Source organism: Meleagris gallopavo, chromosome Z (assembly GCF_000146605.3).
Source record: "Meleagris gallopavo isolate NT-WF06-2002-E0010 breed Aviagen turkey brand Nicholas breeding stock chromosome Z, Turkey_5.1, whole genome shotgun sequence".
Lineage (NCBI taxonomy): Eukaryota > Metazoa > Chordata > Aves > Galliformes > Phasianidae > Meleagris > Meleagris gallopavo.
In genome coordinates, this window is record NC_015041.2 from 9,819,543 (window position 1) to 9,844,077 (window position 24,535).

The window sequence follows — 24,535 nt, forward strand, 5'->3', positions numbered from 1 at the left end:
TTGGATGTGGTGCTCGGAGATATGATTTAGCAGAGGGTTGTTAGAGTTAGGGTACTATGGTTGGGCTGCGGTTGGATTTGATGATCCTTGAAGTCCCTTCCAACCTGAGTAATTCTATGATTCTATGATTCTAAGACCTCACAGCAGATAAAGGGGGGCTATAAGAAAGAAGTGGGCAGACTTTTTAGCAGGTTCTGTTGTGATAAGACAAGAGAAAATGGTTTCAATGGTAAAACAGCCTGCTGAGGAAAAGAATAGACATGGCATGGAAGAACCTCCTTAAGGAAAATAAAAGTATTCTTCAGTGAAATACAGAAAGGACTTGTAATATTTACTCTAGTAAACAAAATAAAGTCATGGCACAAACTCAGGCACTTGTATGCATTTGTCCATACCCTATAACATCACACTCCTTGTTCAGTTTTAGCTTCAAAATGGTACTCTTCCAGAGGGTACACAGGAGTTTTAGGAAGCAGCATGTACTACTTATTGCTCCCTACAGACAATATGGGACAAGGCCACAATGTTTTGAAGGAAAGAGAATTAAATATGGGTATAGGATGTGTTGTGCCACATGTTCTTGAAGCAACAGAATTCTCCCTGGCTCATTTTGCATTCTAACTTTTTGTATACTAACTTTTGTCTAATTCATCAGTGGTTTCTTTTATTTTGGTTGCTCCAAGTGTTCTGAATTTGCTTGAGTTTGTCTCCAGTTTTATAATATTCCCTTCTATTCATCTTTTGCCATTTGCTCCAGCTTCTGCTTTCTTTGTGCTTAATTCTTATATTTTAAGTCAAATAAGAATTTACAATTTATTTAGGTTGTTAGTTTCTACATCATATGTCCTTTGGATTGGAGGAGTGCATACTTGTAATCTGAGTATATCATAATGTATAATCATTTTCCTTGAATTGTTTTCCTAGACTTACCTCTCATGAAGTACTGTGTATCAATTTTCAGAGCTACAGTCTGTCAACTAGGAATCTGGTTGATTTATTTTGCTGTATTCTTTTCATCTAAATATATCTGAGCATTCAAAATAATTCGCTGTCACAGGTGATGGTAGATGACTCTGGTAATTGTTCATTAGAATCCTTATTTTCTTAATCATTTTAGGCTATTCATGTCTAGTAGGCACTTAACACAATAATAGGTTGAATTCCTATCCCATTAAAAACTACTCAGAATTTTCAGCAGGTTTATATGCCACTGTGTTTATAAAAGGGCCTAGCTTCTTTGTGAGGAACAAAGAAAAACAGACTTGCTCCTTGCTTGAACGCTAGAAACAATGCATGTATCTACTATTTGGAAGAAACAATCTGGAGTTAGAGAGGTATTCTTAGAAAACAAGAAGTTTACACAGGAACAATAGTGAAAGAGGAAAACAAAAGTTTGGAATGCACAAACATATATAAAAATTCAACAGAGAGAAAAGCCTCAGCATTAATTCAGTTCTTTCAAAACTTACTAAAAGCTTCCAGCAGTTTGTAACATAACATTTTAATGTCCTGAAGCTCACAGTAATGGAAAGTTATGAGACAGAGGTTATATCTCTGGATGAAGGAAAAATAAATTCAAATTAAACTATTAAACTGGCATGGGTGCTATAGAGAAGTAGTCTAAAAGCAAAAGGAGAATAAGGATTAGAGACAACTCAAGTAAACCCCACAGTGGTAGAAAGAGCAGGTCGAACTAATGAAACAGGAAAATAGAGATTATTTTTGGTACAAAAGAAGTATAAAAACATATTATTTATATGTGCATATATATATGTATGTATATAATAATGTATAAAGCTGGAGAAAAATTTCCCTAAATAAATGTCTTAAAACTACAAGCTAGAAAAGTTAGAATAGGGAAAAAAAAAAAAAAACAACAACAAAAAAGTCATAAAAACGAAGAGACTCAGATCTATACCACTCAGTAAACCTTTCAATTAGTGTTTTTTTCTCTGAAAATCTGAAATTCTGAATGTTGGCAATAGCATTCAGAAATTGCTTGTTAGTGTGATTTAAAACACATTACACATTACTCAGACACTAACGAGGTCAAATTGAATTTTACCTTTTAAAACTACTACATATTATTTAAAATGGCAGTATCCATCTTTGTAAATCAAGCTACCTAGGAACATTCCAGGGCATTGGAACCTGACTGCCTATACTGATAAACTGCTGGAATGATCTCTGGCACAGATTTGGTCCATGACAACTAGTAGTCTCCAAATTACAATCTGGAGCTGCACAAGCAGTTAGTTCCAGCAGGTGATCTGCATGCAACCACAACGTTTTGGAGACCAAGATGATTTAGAAGTACGGACATTGAGTATATAATATCAGTTTTCCTCCATGTCAATATTCCTGTTTAATTTGCTGAAAAAAATTATGCAACCATAATGACTACCCGGTATAAAGCAATGCTGAAACTCTTTCATATGAATAGGTACAAATATTGTACTTAAAATATATTTAAGAAACTAAGAATAAGTATTTTAATTTTTAAAGTATATATTACTAATAAACTGTAAGGGGTGTTTTATGCAACATCAAAGCTGCAAATGCTAATCAAGTATGACAAATCTGCAAGACATAGTGCTTTACTATCTGTTACTTTATGTGGGATGAAGGGGAAGCAACAATTCCTTAAACCTAATTTCATTATTGCTTTTGCCATATTTTGTGCATGCTAAAGGAATGGAATTAAGGGAATACTCTCAGATTAGATAGTACTCCAGTGTGATAGAACTAATAATCTGATTACAGAGCGAGCTGTGCACAAGATAGAGTGAATACAATATGAATGCAAGCATGCAAATGTATACGCATCATAAGAAAAACTTCACATCTGAATCTTTCTGATATCATTCACAATTCAAGGAACATTGATAGTCTAAAACTATTACATCATTGTAAGTAGCAGTGAAGTATGCCACAGAAGCCATCTTCAGCTTCTTTCAGAACTATTCATTCCAAGTACAGAAACAGTTTCCTAGGAAAGACTTGGTAATACTTATTTACAATTACTTAATGAAAGATTAATGAATCAGAAGATTAATGAATCAGAAGAAATCACGCTTTCTGAAACAGTCTGCTTATTAACAACGCAACCCATAAGGCCATAAAATAAAATAACAGGAATGGTTGTGGTGAAAGCCAAGTGTATAATAGTTGCACAAGTGTCAGCATTAGCCCTTGCAGGATTTGAGATCATTGGTATCTGAATTTCTCTACCGGCATCACTGTACCTCCAAAAGATGGGTTTTACCATATTGTGTAAGATTTTAATAAACATTATGATTTACTATGGAATTCAGATGTTCTTTTCTTCCAGATTAATGGTAAAGATAAAATTGCAGGCAGTCTCAAATGATACTTGGAAATTCTGATACCACATAAGATAAGACAATGAAAGCCAAGGAATTTAAAGAAATTTTGTTGCCCTTTGACATTTGCAGAGCTGGTGACTTCTAAAGAACCCCAGATCTACGTATTAGCTGATGTGTGCTAGACAACGTGTCATTTAACACGTATTAACTAATTAACAGGAACACCAAGGAGCTTTGGTTTCAATAAGATTACTTAGAAGGTTAAAGATACATACACTCTTAAATGTCTGTTTCCGTGGAGCAAAAACTTTTAAAAAACCACCTTTATTTGGATAAAAAAGTAAATTCAGTCTCTCTCAGAATTTAAATATTTGGCTGTCAGTGATTTGCAGTTCTGAAGTAACTTCCTATATCTGCCAGAAAACTTGGAGATATAAAACTATATTTAAAATAACTAGAGTTTTTAATGGATTGTATGAACTATTATAGTATGCTGAAGCAGAAAAAAACTCAGAAAGTCCAAGATCCTGAGAAATGTTCAAGTCAAATTAAAAAAAAAAAAAGCAATATAAAATTTTTATTTTGAATATTCATTGTACCAACCTTTCTTGTAGTCTTTATATTTTAATTTGGGTGTTCAGCTGCTCATAGACTTAGATTTTCTTATTACAGCAAACATAAAAATAATCATGCATGTTATTTGTACAAGACTGTCAAAAAATAACAATAAAATCAAGTTTGAGTTTTATATGAATATGAGAATTGGAGGAAGTTAGGTTAGAGTTTCTACCTTAGTGAGCAACATTCCTAAGAGACAACTACTTATAATTCTGTCCAAAGCAAATGCTGACTTTGCCATCTCACACAGTGTAGGCCAAGCAGCCGTCAGCTAGTGGAACCTAGACTGCACACAAAAGGTACCAAAACAATAGAAGCATGGCTGCCACAAAAATTCATGACTTCTTAAGGCAGGAGGAGAAAAAGAAAAGCACAGTAATTCAGAGTAATAAAATAATTGTTGAAACAAGTGAAAAGAGTAGAAACGAGTAACTGGGAAAATTATACAGGGTGATGAGAACAAACAATCTGTGAATACTCAGAACAACGAAAAGCTGAGGCTACTTCTGAATTATTTAGTTACCACTTTTTCAAGGTTTTCAGACTCCCACACATTTAGAGAATAGATATGAAATCTTGTTTACAACGTTTATACATCACAGGTTAGTTTTGTGCAGTTATATATACAGCCAGTAAGTTTTGTCCATTATACTATCGATTGACTTTAGGTCAATGGCTGTGCAATTACTCAGTACCCACAGTGACAGCTTGGACAAGGGATCTGGCATCCACAGATGGCTTCAGTGGTTGAGGGAACCAAAATAAACTTTTGGATTGAAGGACTACAACCTTCCAGCTCTCACTGTTCTCAAAAACCCTATTAACAGAGCATATTAAATCATTCTGTATGCCTGATAACCTGTTTTCCTTAAAAAATAACATTCTTTGTCTAGAATGACCAAGAAATACAATACATGAATTCTTACTTCATAATTTTCAATACATAACAGTTTTCATTTACATTTGATTCTTAAGATTAGATGATGTGTTCTTTTAAAAGAGAAATTTGAGTTACAATCTTGATAATCAAAAGAAAAAAAATAGCTATAATCTTTGAGCCACACACTAATAAGCCATCAGCAATTACTGATGTTCATTCAAGAGTATCTGCATGCAAATGTTTACTCATCAACCTAGACAACAGTTTAAATTTTAATTTCAGTTAATTTTGAAATGATTTAATTAAAATTAAATGTTAAACTCTAGAATTTTACGTAAACTTTACTATCTGCTTACTTTTTTGTATAAGCTCATTTCTTTAAGCAAACTTTGTTTATAAAAATATGTATGCCCTCTATGTGCCAGACTGTGCACTAAAGCTTTACAAGGTTGATTCTTTGTCTCTCTTGCTTCTATGTAATGTCCAAGTTCCATTCTTTAAGTCTATCTGACTGGACCATCTCACTTACTGCAATAAGTGTAAGGTCTGGATCACAGAAATAGCCACAAAGCACAGCTCCTATGCATGACAAATATTCAATAGCTATAACAGAGAAAACTATTCTGGCACCTTCATTTTCCTCTCACACCAGAAACAAGATGCAGGCACATCAGCATTTTCTGCAAAGCCTGTTTTGTATGATCTGCAGAGGAAGGCTTGTGACAGATGCCCCTGGGTTAATTTCAGTTAAGTCTTGTCAGATATTTTGATTTCTGCATTTTAATGCAGATAGGTAAGGTGCAGACTGGTCGTATTTTCTAAAACATCAGTCAAAGATGGAATTTTTGCCAAGTTCTTTTCAAGTTCTGAGCAGACAGGTTCAAGCAATTTCTAAACCTATGAAGAACAAAATATATAGAATCTATTTAGCACAATATACTATACATATACATATATGTGTCCCAGTATTCAGTAGGGTTGTGAATATATGAAGTATGAGACTGCCAAAACAATGGGTAGAAGAAAGACCTAGGACCTAAAAAGTAGACCATGGGATGGAAAAATCTCAGGAACAGAAGACTCTATAGAAGGTTGGATGATTTGACCTCTGGGCTGCAAAGACTTCATAGCTCTAAGCCATCATTAAGAGGGTTTGTATGAAGCTGTTGGGATCAACCTCTGACTTCCCTCCCCCATCCTTAACATTCTTCTGTCACTGTCCAGGCATCTCTAACTAGAACTAATTTAGAACTAGAAATTCACATACAGTAAATTTCCTATCAGCTCTCTCCTGCACTCCCAATAGCCCTGTGGCCTTATCCTACCCCTCATCTCCACACAGAACTTCCTAATGTTCAAATACTTACTTCCATCAATCCTAATTTTAATTGCTGGAAATGAAGTAGTGCTGCAATCTAAGATGAAAGAAATAGGAAAATCTCTTCTGTGCATTCATAACTACAGTCTCCTTACAACAAAGACATGAATGCAGAAAGATTTCTCAGAATGAATGTATTTTGTCAAAGTAAATTTCAACCAACTTTAATACTCCTCGTGTATTTCTGATTGTGTAAAGAAATTAACACTGCATCCACTTATCTCTTCAAATGCTCTATTTCTACATATTCTTTAATACCAAAAACAATACAAAATGTACTTGTTCTGAGAAGAAAGATCGATGAAAAGAGTTTAAATGAAACTGACATGTCCTGGAGGTTCTTTTCAGCCCTAGACAAGGACTATTTTCATTTCTTTTCAGTTTCTCTTTATTTTTTGGTTCTGGCTAACCGATTTCTTCATTTCTTTCACAACTGACTAAAATAAAGATGTCTTTCATGAATTAGATAACATGCATACAGTTTCTGGATAGACAAAAAGTGGAATCAATTTAAAACAGCACTACTTCAATTAGTATCACTGCAACCAAATTTCCTGTTTAAGTTACAGAGAGAGACCACTGATGAATACAGAAATTACAGGACAGAAGGCTGAGCAGAATGAACAAGACTGTATTTTGCAGATCAAAGCCTCATCTGGTCTAAACATTTGTTACGTTAAAAAATACATATATTGTTTCTACACCATCTCTATGATCATCCTCAGGGCCGAGAGAGAGTAACAGAAATGAAAGTATGTCATCTTTCATATCTGAAAATAATTTTGTAGGACTTTGTCATAACATATAGTTACTGCAGCCTAACTTCAAATTATTATCTATTTTGATAACTTAATTATAAAGCTTCAATGAGAAATTATAAATGCACATCCTTAATCAAATTAGATGCACTAAAAAACCCCATTCAACTCAAAGCCTCTGCATAAACTGAGCACTGAATGTAAATTCTATGTTCTCCACCAACTGCAGAAAAAAGGTATTACTTTGAAAAGATAACAAAAATGTCCAAATTATTGCTAACCTACTGAAGTCATGCCAAAAAAGAGATGGATGAATACAGCTGGCCTCCAGAGAAAGGAAAAAGGCTGAGATACTTAAGGATTTCTTTGCCTTAGTCTTCACAGTCAATCTTGTGTCCGTGAACTTCTTAGTGGGGGTCAGGGGAGCAACATCCCTCCCAGTGTAAGAGCGGAACAAGTCTGAGACCACCTGATGAGGCTGAATGTGTACAAGTCTATGGAGCTGGACAACATGCACCCAGGATTATGAAAGAACTTGCTGATGTGGTTGCTGATGTGTTTGCCAAATTGCTCTGCACCATATTTGCAAAATCGTGTCTGTCAGGTGGAGACCCCAGTGACTGGAAAAAGGGAAATATCACTCTAATATTCAAGAAAGTGAAAAAAGAAGACCTGAGGAACTCAGGGCAGTGAGTCTCATGCCTGTGCCTAGGAATATCATGGAACATATTGTCCTGGAAGAGATGTTATGGCACACATGTGATGAGGAGGTAATCTGAGGCAGCCAGCACAACCTCACCATAGCCAGATCATGCCTGACCCATCTAGTCACCTTTTATGATAGATTGACAGCATCGATGGACAAAGGAAGGGCAACTAATGTCATCTACCTGGACTTGTGCAAGGCCTTTGATATGGTCCTGCCACACATCTTTGTCTCTAAATTGGAGATATATGGATGTGAAGGCTGGACTATTAGGTGGATAAAGGATTGGTTGGATGGCTGTAGCCAGATGGTTCTTGTCAACAGCTCCATGTCCAGGTGGAGGCTGGTCACAAATCCATTTCTATGATTCCAGCAATAAATCCTCTGTGGTCTGCCATGGACTGGTGCTCTTCAACATTGTTATCAATGTTGACATAAGCAGTAGCCTCAGCAAGTTTGCTGATGACACCAAGCTGAGTGGTGCAGTTGACACAATAAAAGAAAGAGATGCCATCCAGAGGGATCTGGACACAAATGACATGACAGATGGGAATACTAGAATCTAATGAGATTTAAAAAGGCAATCCCAGAGATGAGTGGACTGGGAGAAAAACTCATTGAGAGCATCCCTGCAGAGAAAGACTTGGGGGTTTTGGTGGATGAAAAGCTGGATATAAGCCAGCAGTTTCCGCTTGTAGCCTCGAGGGCCAACAGTATCCAAAAGGGGACTGGCAGAAGGACAGGAAGGGGATTATTGTCCCCCTCTGCTCTGCCCTTTGAGGCCCCATCTGGAATACTGTGTGCAGGCCTGGGGCATCCAACACAAGAAGGATGTGGAGTGTACCAAGAGGATGGCCACGAGGACAATCAGACAGCTGGAGTACCTCTCTTCTGAAGAGTGGCTCAGGGAGCTGAGCTTGGTAAGTCTGGAGAAGAGAAGGTTCTGGGCAGATCTCATTCCAGTTCTTGAAGGGAGCTTATGAGCAAGAGGGGGAAAGACTTCTTAACCAATCTGATTAGGACAAGGGAGAATGGCTTTAAACTAAAAGAGAGGAGATTTAGATGATTAGATGTTAGCAAGAAATTTTTTATTCAGAGAGTGATGAGGCATTAGAACAGTTTGCTCAGAGAAACTATGAGTTTCCAATGGCAGGAGTGTTGGAACTAGATCATCTTTGTGGTCTCTTCCAACCTAGGCCATTCCATGATTATATGATTCCAACAATAAATTAATAATCCAAAAGAGGACTGCAGTGGAAGACAAGTGGAAAAAAAATGAAATATAAAATCTAAAAGAAATTTTCCATGTTAACTGGGCAGCCTGTGGGAAAGAACTGTTTTTCCATGGTTGTGATCAGAAACATTTATTTCTTTGCTGACATTTAGAGAGTTTAATATCAAACATAAAAACCCTCCAAAAAAAGTAACAGAAACAATTTTACAATCATATTCTTTCAAAAATAAAATGCACTGTAAGACATCATAATCACAGGAAAAATATTTCCGCTGAGTTTTACTTATCACTTACAGTTTTTTAAAAACTTTACAGTTTTTAACTGATCAACTTGGAGTCTAAAATCTCCTACTTATCCATATGGTACAGAAAAAGTTGACATAATTGAAGTGAAGATTTTATACCTCTAATTTTTCTGAAGGGACCAAGTCATTTGAAAGGGCATAGTGAAGAATAATAATTTGCTCAAAAACAAACAAACAAACAAACAAAACCAACAACTATAGGCCTATCTAGATGATAGCTATTGTAGTTATTTCTTTTATTCTTTCATTATTTTCTTTTCCTCAGTTTTTTCCTGAATCTGCATTTTTATATTTCAGCACAATTTTTTAAAAATACTGGAGAAAGAAGTAAAGTCCTTGTAACTGCAGTAACTCAGACACAATAATTTTATAAATCACTTGGACCTACAAAATCCATATTTAGAATAATATAACCACATATTATAATTTATTTAATAGGAAATAAAAATATTTTTTCCATGTAGCCATTTTTTATAGTTTCATATCCACTCATTTCTCATAATGGTTAGGAAATTTGACTAAGAGATGAACAAAATTAAAGGCATAAACTAACTTAATTATATTCAACTCATTCTAAGATTTCATAATTGAATTAATTGCCAACCATGAGATCAGGCTACCCAGAATTTCACTCAACTTGAATGAAACGATTCAAATTATCTAAAAACGTAGGATGCAAATTTAGAAGCATTTTGAACAGATGTAAATACTCTTAAATTACAGTTGTAATAAGAATTCAGGTGAGCTAAGACACAGATATACATCCCGGCAACAGAATAAGAAAGCACAAATTGCACCAAAATTACTCTTCAATTATTCTAATTATTAAAGAGTTGCTGTATTGAATGACAGTTCAAAAAATTAAAAGTTTGATAGTGCTGAAAAGGTAAGGTTTGATAGTGCTGATGTCTTGTTTCCTCATTTTTTCTCTCTTTTTCTTGCTTTTGATCCAGATCCTTCCTTCCCACCCTCAATAACAGTTTCCCTACCCTGCCTCACTGTCCAGGATACAGCATAAACGTGATCTCAAGATTAAATATTTAATGAAGTAAACAGCTTTTGTTTCTCCCAGGTTATTTCCCTGACATTTCAGAGAGTTAGCTATGCTCCTGTGATCAAACAAATGCCAAATGGCGCAAGGTAAGCAACAGACCTATGTGGCTAAAACTGTGGAAAGATAAATAGGACAGGGAGTTCTCATTCTGCACTGGAAAGCTGTTAACGTGCCTACACCTAATTCATGTGTCCATGTCTTGCGTGGCATGTTTTCAAGAGGAAGTACACTGTTTATTTATTTAATCTGTGATCTGTATCAAACTTTCAGGATTTATTAATATCTACTGAGAGAGAGAAAAGTAGGTAAAAGAATTTCTGCTCAATAAACGTACAAATAAATATTTAGCAAATCCTGCAATGGAAGAAGTAATCATGAAAGTACAACAGGTAATTCAGCTCAGTAAAGTAAAACACAAGCTGGAAAGGTCACTGTAACTTGCCCATCTGGGAACGAGGAAGTAATGTTCCCTCTTTAATGAGTTTAACCTTGATGAACTTTGAATAGATTGTGGTGCAAGAGACAATACTTTCAGAGTGACAAATCAGTACTCACCTCACTTTAAACACGTGCCTTTAGCTGAGTTTGTATCCTATATCCTTATATTCCTATACAGTCAGTGAATAGAAACAGACTTTTAAAGATTGTGACTTACCTGTTTTAGATACATATTTAAGGACAAGGCAAATCAGAGAAGCAGATATTTCTTCATTGACTTTCAACAGGGAATCTATGCAGGCTGTTGTAAGTAACCACACTTGGAAAAATCTGTAGTCACAGTCGCAATCTAGTCGGATATGAAAGAGAAGCAGCAAAAATAAATCAGAAAAAAATACAGAGATTGGAACAGCAAACAGCAAACATAGACAACTGCAAATACTCTGTGAAGGGCCTCTTTTCAGAGTCTGAAGATTACATGCATGTCCAAGATCGATGCCCACCCTTTTTTCATGAGATCCGACTCTATTCTCAAATCAACTAAAAAAATAATGGGAAAATCCTACTCATCTTGATAAAGTTAGGACTTGGACCTAAAGTGTGAATGAGAGGTGAAGTTAGAATTTATTTTAACAAAACTGATTGAGTGTGGATGAGAAAAGTATTTAAGGCCAACAACCTTTTTATTATTTATGAGAAAACCTTAAAAGAACAGAAGACAGAAAGGGAATTTCAAGTGAAAATGAATAAAATCACTGATGGGCAATATTGCTTTATACAATAATTTAACTACTATTCTTACACCATATTGTATTGATGATCATATTCACCGGGATCTTAATATAATTAAAATAATTATATAATTAAGTCTCTAAGAAAACAAAAACAGTATCAGTATTTATATAACATCTACCCCACATGCTCAGTTGAAAGCAACCTTATTGTTGCTTCCAACTTTTATTAATAATTTTGGGCAATTTTCATACTCTGTTCAATTTTAATTCATAAGCTAATATGTATTGAATGTTTATTACTGGGGGTAAAAGAGCAGCCCCGTTTTCTATGATTTGGAGACAGGGAGAAGATGAGATGGACTAAAGTTAGTAATGATGTGCTTAGAAGGAGGAGCTAAGCATCAAAAGATGGCGGAACCAGTCAGAAAGTTCATGTCTACTAGTATTTACTAGTTGTAACCAAATATGGCAACTTCTAACAGCTGGTATACAGTGTACTGAAAGGTGCCTTTATAATCTGGAGAAAAAAAACATCAAAAGAAATTGTCCTCTAATCATAGCTGATATTTTTTGGTGACAAAGAATCATTTCATACTACTAATTAAGCTGCTTACAGTAAAATACAGTAAAATGACATCTTTTGTAAATTAAATATTGCTTCATCTATTAACCCATTTAGAATTCTTTAAATCATTTCACTGATGTGTGGAAAGAAATACTCACAGCTTGCAGTTCAACTTTATGTCAACAAAGCCTAGATGGGTCATATATACCTACGAAGAGAAAACAAAACAGGAATGAGGGGAGTAGAGAGAAGAGAACAATTTTAATTCCAGAGTGACTGGAACAATGTTTTTGTTTTTAAAATTTTCTGCTTTTTTTTTTTTTGCTTCAGACAAGAAGATTAATTTTGACCTCTGAGGAAATCTGCACTTAGAAACTTTAAAAGATAAAGCAACAATACAGTTTGCTTAGCAATCATAGCCTACAATCTTCTGTGACAGATGGACAAGTTGAATGTGCTAGCAGTCTGTTATTTCTGCCTCCTTTAGAAGCAACTAGAGCAGAATTTTAGTGCATTAAAACAGAATTGTGGGCTTTTTAATTATGGTAATGATATACAAAATTATTGAATATGTCACTACATAAATTCTGTTTTTCATAAAAGTAGGAGTTCTTGTTCTGTAATTGGGCACAATTTAGTGTTTTTCATATTTCACTATAAATTCTATCTCTGAAGGCCTCCTGCTTTGTATATATTTTTCTTTCATTATGAAGCAGACCACAAAACAAAACCAAAGCTCCTTCTTTTAATGCACTCAAACAAAGAAATCAAAGCAAAATAATTTCTGGAAGGCTATAATCAAGCCAAGGAATGCTGTTTAGAAGGAAGTTTTCTGCATGAATCTAATGGAAATTCATTCATCCAGTAACAGACTGAATTCTAATTGCTCTTTCCCAAATGATCTGAGTTTAAAATAACAATTCAGTGACTGTGGTTGTCATTATTTCAGATCTAAAATACTGTAAGCATGTTAAATGAGCCTGAGCCTGAAAATTACCATACTGCTTCATACAAATAGTATGACACTCACAGAGAATAAACTACTGCTGTGATATATAGAAAATCAGGGGACGATAAAAGCAGGAAATTAGTGAATATTTAGGAAAAAAATCCTGCATTTGCCTCTCAGTTTTTATGCAGTACTTCCATTATTTAATATTCAGAAACTTATTTTTTCAGTCTCCTCAGTTTTTTGAAAATGTAGAGTAGCAACTCAACATACCAAGACAAAATGTAGAAAAATTTACGATTTATTGCATAATTACATTTCTTATTGCATTGTTTTCTGTGCATTCATTGTTACAATAACAAATTATTTTTTTCCTATTATGCTTGATGAAAATTGAAGCTTCCTCCTGCAAAACTTACATCAATCTATAAACACTTCGTACTCATATCACTGTGGTTTTGTACTCAAAAACTTTATAGTTCTGATCTTACTTTCTTCTTCCCTGCCTTTTTTTTTTTTTTTTTTGGTCTACTTTTCTTTTTTAGTTTACAGGACATTAGTATCACACAGTTTATATTGCACTGGTGGGTATACAAACAAAGCAGCTAAAAGAAAATATTTCCTGAATTGCTTCAGTTCATTAGTTAACTAACAATAAAGTCCCATTTTAAAAGGGCACAGAAAATTAAAAAGTACTAACAAATGTCTGAAAACACATAAAAGAATGAAAAAAAAAGCCAAGTGGAAGGAACAGAGCAACTGTTTTTAAATTAGGTTAATAACAGATGACACGCAAAAAATATGGAAGAAAAAAAAGTGGCATGCCACAGTGCAGTATAGAAAATGGGAAGAACAGCTGCTTTCTCCAACACTAGTCCTACTAGGTTGGACTCGATGATCTCAAAGGTCTTTCCCAATCTGAGCAATTCTGTGATTCTGTGATTAGCTGCTGAAACAGCTGATTCAAATCAGGTAAATGAGTTCACTGCCTTGATAAGGGAAACAGGATCAGGATTGGGATTAGAATAGGGATTCTACACCTAAATAAGCAAGTACAGGCATTTTAAGACTGTAATACTGAGAGTGGGACAAGGATGATGTCAGTGACTGTGACATACTTTGGAAGCTCAGGAAATCTGAGAACAAGAAATAAATGATAATGTAAGCCTGTAAACCTGATAACCTGCACAGGGGTGTATTGCTCAGGTAAAAAAAACAAACAAAAAAACAAGTTATTTCGGTGATTCCGGTCAGGAAATCCAATAATCCAATAACTTGCGTGAGTCCTCCAAAATGCACAAGTTGCAATCAAAATGATATTGCTAAGGAGCAGCTGCATTTATCGCATTCCTGGTAAGTGATGGGCAAATCATAAGTAAATCATAAGTAAAACAAAAAACAACAATCAAAGAGATTTGAGAAACCCAGAGAGAACAAAAACACAAACATATTTACCCCTCCCAGGACTGAATTTCAAGCAGGGAAATTACATTAAAATGAGGTGGCTTATTAGAAAGAAATCAAAAGGGAAATTTTAAATATTATCTCCTTTTAAGTGCTTTACTTCAGTGGCACAAGAGATTTTCATTAAAAGTAGGTGCTTTCTTATCAGGGGTAATGGAAAAATGTGTTTCAAAGGTATGTAAGAGTGGAAGGTTTGGAACAGAATAACACAGTTAACTATTAAAAAAAAAGCCAAAAATAAATGGAAAACACTAAATAGTTTTGAAGGAACACATCTCCAAAGTAACTGAATTACTAGTGTAGAAATTCAGCCTCAATTTCAGTGTTGTCCAAAGCAGTTTGTTAGTGTATGTGTATCCTTCCTCTTTTTGCCCTGATACAGGCTAAGTACTAATTCTTTTTGTCACTTATTTGCAGTATATCTGACAACATTTCAAATGAATCCAGTTCACCATGGGAAAGACTGCAGAATAGAAGAGCCACAGCAACAAAAGAAAACTGTACATCAATACCAATAAAACAGACAATTTTATGAAAATAACGATTCTGGCACCATCTTAGAAAAATAACAAATCATAAAGCAAAAGATACACAGGCATCCTGAGATTTCGTTACACACTGTCACAGCTACTGCTTTTGCCATTGCTTCACAGTGTACATATATTATGTCTAAATATTGTGTGTACATTACAATCAGTTTAAAAGTGTTACATATCCTTTCTGCATCCACATCAAGATTTGAGTTGTAACAACTGTCAGTGTATTGCCAGAAGGGAGTTCACATAAATAATTTACAGGTAATCCATAAAATAGAGCTCAAGAAACTAAAGAGAGATAACGACAAACAAGAATGCAAGAAAGAAGAATTAAGAGGAGATGCAAGTAGAAAACAAAATTAACTGTCACAAAGAAAGTTATATGTATGACTACTGGATGCCTGGGTAAAGATCACAAAATGGATTGCTACCTTTGCTCACAAACACCGTAATTATTCCAGGTGACAGAAATAGAAAGTAGAAATATTTTGTAGTTGAGTAAATAAATGGGATAAATATGATAAGTATATAAACACAAGTGTATTTGGACAAAAAATATAGAATTATTCTTTAAAGAAGCCAATACAAAGACAGAATAATAAATAGTAAATTTGTAACAAAAGATTATTTTATTAAATATCCCTTTTCAGGTCTGAGAAAGCATAATATTTAAATTATTTAAATATCTTCCACAAATAGGCATGCTTTTTTATAAGCCTGCTTTTAAGCCCAAGAAGAGGTTAGCTGCAGTTACTAGAACCATTTCATGCTGACTCAAAACAGTTGAAAATCCAAAGCAAGAAATTTAATCTTTCTTTTCAATATCCAATAGGCCAGCTAATGTTTGGATGATGGCATAGCAATACGATTTGGTTTAATTGGGTGTAAACAGTACATTCTTTTTGACAGTTAGGTAAAAAGGAGTCAAAATCCTAGAAGGTACTTGAAAAAATCCATTCTTTCAGCACCTGATCAGTTCTCTAAAAATAGATCTCTCCTAAAGATTGCACAGCTGTTTCCTTATTCTAGCATGCTGAAGTACCACGTTTGTAGTGGAAGCTACTGAGCCTCAAATAACCTGCTTCTCTGTGTGCAAAATCAGTGCCAAAACGCCCATGGAAGGATGAACTATTTAAAAGGAACCTTGTTTAGAAAATGTAAAGAAGCAAAAACCTATGCATGTGCCAAATTATATTATAGGCTTAGGCTGAGCTCACATTGTCAGCAAATGTGACAAAACAGGACCAGCATACCTGTTATTTCTTGTTATAATGTAATAACCTTGCAATTATTTGTTATCACTCAATAACTGTCCCCACGAGTGCAGGATAATTGTTGTAGCCAAAACATGAATATATGTTATATAAGAGAATTTTTAGGAAAACCATATGTTAAAATTGCAGAAGTAAGATTGCTTGTGTCTAGTACAAGCAAAAACAAATATTTTTTTCTGGATTCTGCTGAATATGTATATAAATATTGTATATGACCAGAATTTTAGAATATTTAGAAGATAATTAAATTAAAAACTACTGGAAGGAGTTTAAGGGAAATATTTAATTTGCAGTTAACGAATGTGCCCCATTAAACAGTTTGCCAAATATCACAAGGTAAGAAATTTAACGTTGCTTGAATAAGAAAGAGACTGGAACTCTACAATCACAAAGAAATCAAGAATAGGCAAGTCATCTGTAGCGACCTCTGGATGAAAGAATAACTGCCTAATTGTGACACATTCTTCCATTAAATACACTGCCTTGAGAGATAGGGAGCTTTTAACCTTGTCATTTAATTAAAAGCTGAAAGATAGAGTCTGAAAAAAATAAGAAGTATTTCATTTGCAATTGAAAGTAATTGAAAATATAACCTTCTATCTTATTATCTCAAGCGAAAAAGGAATATATTGGGAGCAACAAATGACTAATAGAGCAAACAGCAAAGACCTTTACTGCTACCTCCACAAGCTCCAGCAGAGGAGATACGCAAGTTGTCCTTGAGCTCTGCTCTACATTCAAGAGCATGGGCATACTTTCCATCTGGAAAATCACATCAGCAAGTACAGTTTTACTGATAACTGGAAAACTCAGATGATGAAAGGAAATGAATTACCTGTGCAGATACTGGACATATGGTGAAGTCAACCTACTAAGAAAGCAGACCTTTTTATCAATATCCAAAGTTGCTCAAATGCTTAAGCAGGAGCAATGCATAAGAATTAGAATGGAAGAGAATTATCAGAGTTCTGATGGACTACAGAAATCAAAGACGCAGCTATACTATCAACGCTGATTTCAGTTCTAAGTATCACACACAGACAAAAAAGAATAGCAAGAATACAAAAAGAAGGAAGTTCAGATAGGAATTTCAAATACGATGCTGAAAGTATATGGAAAGATAGAGAAAAAGCTATTATAAAAAATGGAAAAAAAAAATCCCCGGACTCTAATTTAGAAAGTGGATAATTATGAGGGCATATAAACAACAACATCATCAACAACAACAAAACACCAAAAAACAAACAAACAAAAAAAGCAATTAAAATAAACTGGTCTATTATTACTCAGAAACTGAAAAATTGAAAACTTATAATTGGCAAAAAGAAATACTTAATAAAAACTTTTATCCCAGTCTTATGGTCTTGTTTATTGACAGGGTCTGATGAAGTTCTAAAACTATGTCCTGAATTTTATCACATTTTCACATTCTTGTTCAGGCAGTATCTGTCTAATATTGACTATTCCACTGTTTGTGCCATTAGCATTCTCTTGTCTTTCCTCTTCCTTCTACTTGTCTTACTTACTGTTCTCCTTTACTCAGTAACACTGCAAAGTAACCTTTACCTTTCCTTTATTTTCTTCATCCAAATCAATAGTCTCTGCATTCAAATCAAGCCTCACAAAGAATGACTGGGAGAAGCTAGCATAAAGCTTTCTTTGTTAAACTGAGCGATCTGTAAATGCAACAGATTATTGCCTTTTCTATGAAGAACATGTTATCAACTCTGATCACAGGCTGAATAAATTGAACCTCAGCTTTGATGCAATGCAGCAATTTCTATGTTCTCTTGTCTGAAAAGACTTTAACACCTCCTAGGGAAGCAACACAGTTTTGTGTTAGCAACCATGTTTTTGAGTAAAAGTCCTAAGCAACAAGCACTGAAGTAATCACCTTCTTGGATGCGGGCCATTAATACCCTTAAAAAACAGATCCTCTGTGTTCTTCCCAGCAAAACTGAAGGCCACTTAACAAGACAAATTTTATATTACTGCTGTTTCATTCCTCAGTGTACTTAGGTTTTGTCTAGACTGTAGACTAGAAATCCAGAGATTAAAGAACATAAGCAAATCAGCTGGACCAAATTCCTTAATTTTTTTATTAATAATCTGCTGGATTTTGTTTCTATCAATTCTAAAACATTAAACTGAAAATCTGATGTTTTAAATGAAATAGGAATGAAAACTGTGCATCTTTAGCATTTGCTTCAATTAATAATGTGGAAAAGTATACAACATTCATCACAAACTATAAAAACAATAGAACCAACAGCCTAAACACCTGAAAGTGTGTTTAAGTTTGAATGTTTCATTCACCAAAACTTGTTCAAAAAGTGATTTATGGCTACCCAGCTACCTGCCTGGAAAATTTACATTTAAATGTGTAAGTCAGGTCAGAAAGCATAGAGGAAAAAAATTCATAAAAACAACAATAACAAAAAAAAACACAACCAAACATCTGAAGTGCAGTTTCATAATATATACTTTATCAACAGTGCACCAACTTCAAAATATTGCAATATAGTATAAAAATAATACAATACACAGTTTATTCCTATAAACACAGAAACTCATACTAATGGAATTAATTCACCATAACCTAAGGGGATTAGTATGATTTGCATTCACATTCAAAAGAGTCAGAGAAGAATACTAATAGAAATTCATTTCACTTGCACATATTATACTCTTTTATTCATTACTATTAAAACTCCAGTTCTCTGTTTAACTCTTTGGCAATAGCAGCTGCAACAATTGAGGTCTTCCAATTTTAATGAAGTGTTTATGTTGATGGACAGTGCATGTCAAATGTGAACAGTTTAATTTAGTAAAACTATTCTTCAATTATTCAGTACTGTAAATAACTATGTAAGATAGAAGATGAAGAAAAATTAGACCTAAATACATTGCTCTCGGTCTAGTCCTGATTTCCTTCTCACTGATAAAGCATAATTAATCTGATTTCACATTAATATGTTTCCAGTGAATACTCCTCAATTCATTTCTGAATTCGATCACATAGATTATATCTCACTGGTACAAGGCATTTAGAATAGATGGACTGAAGTTACAGAAGTAATTAAAAATGGAATTAGGTATTTTTCAGCAATTCACACTGGAAGAAAATACTGTGCAAGTTGGAACACCTGGACACCTGGTCCGGGGCGCGCCGGCAGCCTGCTGTAAATCTACAGAAGTAACTTTGTTGTTCACAGATTGATTGCACAGCACTTCTACAAGACGGACAACATTACCTGGATGAGTCTAACTGACTCCATTAGCAGGAAAAGCTTCCTCCGCCTGCATGTCCACAAATACGCCGGCTGAAGAGACTGCTGTGGATCTGCCTATTGTTAAGGATGGAATACGGTCTCATCAAGTAGCAGGATAGTAGATTATGTTGCGGTAGATCACTGACACGCTGCTAGAGCAGTTAGTTGGTCTAAAGAAGCAGCTTCGATTTGCTGCTATTAGAAAAAGGTCACTTACAATAGTTAGCTCTAGACTAGAAAATCAATTTGATTCGCATCAAACTCGTCATAGAAGCCAGGCTAATTAATAAAGCATGTTTGAAGTGATTGAAAAGCAAAGGAAAATTACCAAGGGAGAATATAGATAGAAGTATTTGTATAAAATTAGGAAAAATGCAGGGAATGGGAAAAAGTCTAGAAGATAGTGAAGTAGGAAAAGAATCCAGCTGTCTAACCTTGAGAATACCAATAGCCAACCAGAGGATGAAACAGTATGATAGAAAACTACTTGAAAATTGAAAATAAAAAATGAATAAAGAAAGAAGAAATAGGGATGTCAACTTTTTGAGAGGCACAATACATCTTCTAATCCTTCCATTTTCAATGTTAAGGTATATGTTTCTCTGAACATTTTTTGTCATAGTGGATTTTTCTCCAAAGACTTAATTCACAATTTCTAAAGCTAACTGTTGCACGCATTCTAGCAAGTCTGATTTCACAGTGGTTTAGAATCAAATACACTCTCATTTCTTACTTTCCTGTTGCACATTTTTAACAAGACTTACAACACGTTGAGCTCACAGAAATAGTCAAATCTTCACTTCCTTATTTATTTTACTTCTTTCCCTAATGTTTTGCTATAAAATCTTAATAAGTAATTAAAAATCATCTTGGAAATGAAGCTCTGGAGTAATTTTCAACATCCTTAAACACGCTGCAAAACATTTGAACTACTTTATCTAACATGAAATATCCTATGCACAGGATTTTTCAGTAAAACAAATGAAATGGTAGAACCAGCAATTCTGGGAGGAAAAAACAAACATATTTAAGAAGAGAAGGAAATGTAGAAGCACAGTCTTCACTGAAAATAAAACATGAAAAGAAGCTTCAAAACCTGACAAAATGTACTGGCTTGGGTCAGTTTAGGTTAAACTCACTGTAGGAGAAAAGACACATCAAGAAAGAAAAGAAATCATTAGATGTTAGAAGTAAAATCTCTATGATAATCAGATATGTCTCATGACAGTTTGCTTCAGCCCCTCTCTGTACTGTTCAAAATACTGTACAGTATTACTGCTAAAAAAATTTAATCTGGCATTGTCTACAAATGAACATTACCATTTTTTTTTTAAAGACAGGCATGAAACACCAAAAGATGCACCAAAAGAAGAAAAATACAATGATTAATAAATCCAGTTTAACAGTTAAAACACAGTGCTAATTAAAAAAGGCATTTAATTACCTTTGATGCTATGTGACAATGTGAAATAGTTAAGCACGATAAACTCTAGAGATTCTGCCGAATCAGGTAAAATGCAGTTTCTTGTCAATTCATTATTATAAAAACTCATTGAGAGTAGAAAACTCTATTTTCCTTCCTAAATAAATAAATTATAAGATAAAAGAACATTTTAAAGAATAAGCAAACACTGATTAACTTATGCGAGCAATTGAATAAACTTTTTCTCTCTAAACTTCCCTCCCAATCCAGAAAAAAACAACTAAGTATTTTTGCCTTGCATTTATTTATCTTAGTTCCATTTGAACTTTGATTCATTTAGATACAAAACGCTGGGATGAAATAACTGGTGTACGCTGAAGTGTGAGTTTTACTTCAGTGACAGATACATCAGTTAATTCTTAGTACTGAAGAAGAACACTGTGCTTGAAGCTGCTGAAAACTATTCTACATCTCAGTGTTCCGTCTGCAATGTTTCTTAATAATAGGAAATTATTATTTTTAATAATGGTGCACTTCTGTGTAATTTTAGCCTGATTACAAAGCTATAACAATGACTGAAAAAATTTCTAAAGTTCATCATACTTTAATTAATTTCTTCCTTATTTTGTAGCTAACAGAAAAAAACATGTTACATTACTTTGCTTCATAATATCTAGTTTTATTTTATATCAACATTTTACTTACACAAGTAGAGTCTTTTAATCCATCTAACTGGGAAATACATTCACTTGTTTGAATAGTCCCAGTCTGACATTCAAGTGAGATTTACTGCAAGTATGTTTTAGCCTGTGCATATCTTCCTTGCTCCTGAGGGACACCTGCACAGTGAAGGACAGATCTTGTTGCTCCCTGATAAGGTCACAGAGGCTTAGCTATAATATAACCCCAGCTTAATCCTCATTGGTTTTGCCTACTGAGCACAGGATTGTTTCCTTGACAACACAGCTGCAGTTGCCACAGCATCCAGAGCCACATGTGATGTCCAGATTTAGGGTATGGACCAGCTAAAAATCCATTAGTCAATGCTATTTTTTACAAGACATTATAGACTATAAATATAATCAGTGAAAATCTTCCTTGTGTTATATTTCTGTTCATATTACACCATTTGCTACCACTCATTCCTACAGACTCATTCCCCACACGGGACGAACACTTCTGAAACTCCGGAGCCGCAACAATTCTTGTTTTGGCAAGCTCACCGTTTAATGGCATTTCTTACTCAAGGCACATCATTTGCATGCTACATAGAAGTAAGAATTAATCATCAACTTGAAATGTAATACTGCAGATAGAATTTGGAAATGTATGTGCAAAAATGCAGTAATAGTCTGAAAAATGGATATGTAACAAACAACACTGCAAAAAGAAAGAGAATTATACAGAATATGAAATATTTCTTCAAAAAATGACTGACATTCGTTATACCCAGTTAACTAATTTTGAAGCTGAGAATGACTGAATAATAGAATGACTTGAAGTGGAAGGGATGAGGGATTGTCTAGTTCTATACCCTTGCCATGGGCTGGTTGCCTCTCACCAGCTCAGACTGCCCAGGGCCCCATCCAACCTGGCCTTGAGTATCTCCAATGATGGGGCATCCACAGGTATCTGTGCAGCCTGTGCCACGGCCTTACCGCGCTCTGAGTAAACCTAACATAAACCTCCTCTTTCTAGTTTGAAATCTTGTTCTATTACTATCTGTAAAAAGACGTTCTCCCTTCTGTTCATTAGTTCCCCTTGAGGACAGGAAGTCTGCAACTCTGCAACAAGATTTCCTTGGAGCCTTCTCTTCTCCAAGCTAAACAAGCTGAGCTGCCACAACTTTTCTTTGTAGGAGAGGTGTTTCAGCCCTCTGAATACCTTTGTGGTCTCCTGAACACCTTTATGGTCTCCTCTGAATCGACAGCTCCACATCTTTCTTGGGGCCTCACTTTTCAAGACAGTCCACATCCCCCTGGATTGCATTCCTTCCTTCTATTCTGTCAACTGCACCACTCAGCTTCGTGTTATCAGCAAGATGATATGCTGTTATGCTGAGGGTACACACTCAACCCACTGTCTAGGCTGTTGATAAAGATGCTGCAGAGCACTTGTCCCAAGACTGATTCCTGGAGCATGCCGCTTGTCACCAGTCTCCACCTGGACATGGAGTCACATTGACCACAACCCCCTGGCTGTAACCATCCAACCAAGTCTTTATCCACTGAATGATCCCCTCTTTTGATTAACTCAGAATACAGCTGGCCTTCTGAGCTGCAAGCATACACTGTTGGCTTGCATCAAGCTTTTGATCCACCAGAATACCCAAGTCCTTCTCTACACGGCTGCTCTCAGTTTTTACACATATACAGGATCATGCAAGACCATGCAAGGTCATACAAAATGTATCGCATTTATAAGCCTCCCCTCACATTTTATTGAAATAGTCAACTATCCTTCCAGCTGCAATTAGAATATCTGTCATCCAACAGTATCAGTATAATGACTCGGTATTAAAATCATTTATCTGCTTTCTCTGCTGAAATGGCTAATGCATTAGGAAAAGTGACCCGGCGGATTTCCTTTCTGTTTTATTATCATCAAATTAGAGAGAGGCTATCTGATTCATAAATGCTCACAGTATGTTTATTGGTTACATGATACAGTAACCCTCTTCACTTGTGGTTTTGCCTAAAAATTTCAAATTTTCCCACAGCTCTTACCCACGACTACAAATTCTTCCAGATTAAATTTTCTGGGAATTTACGTGGTTGAGCTGAAACTTCTAGATGTAAATGCATGTGGCTGCTGGAAACAATCTTGCCAGTTTTAGGGGAAGTGGGACAATAGATTATCAGGGCAGAAGTATGACTAGGTCTTCTGATTAGAGGTTGAAGGTAGACAAATTCAGCACAGAAATAAGGCACAGAAATTCAGCATTACTGGAAAATAGGCATTGAACTAACCATTCCAGGGCTGCAAGACTTTTGGATAATTTTTTAGGTGATATATTCCACTTTAAAGAACAGTAAATGCATGAAAATTCTACATCACCATTCTTTGTTTCAGTGTAATGCAAGAACACCTAAAAACTGTCTTCTACTGAGTTCTGAGCTTAGCAAGGCACACAAACTTGCTGCTTAGAGGATACAGCTGTTGGCATAAATTAACTGTGAGCAATACAATTCTCTGGCACTCAGACTAACTGCCATAGGGCAGAACAAGTTCTATTTATTAAAGTCTATTATCTTCCACAACAGCTTTTTTGCAAGCAAACTGCCATCTGAAAGTAACCCACAATCTGTACCAACTCCCAAACTTTGAAAATGTTTAGCAATGTCCTTGACAGGACTATTTTCCCTTATATTAATAAAGAAACAGCACAGACAATTGACTTCTTGTCATGATCCAGCAACTGCCTGTCAATAATGTAAAGCCTTATCATTGTGAATAGCAGGATTAACCAACCACTAGTGAATGCAGAACTAATATAAAATCTAGCCTTTTCAGGCAATGGAAACAACACTAACAGCAGACTCCCTCTAGAAACCTCAAACAAAAGGAATCTGATGGAATTTGAAATTGAGAAATAAAGTAAAATTTTAAATCAGTAAATGC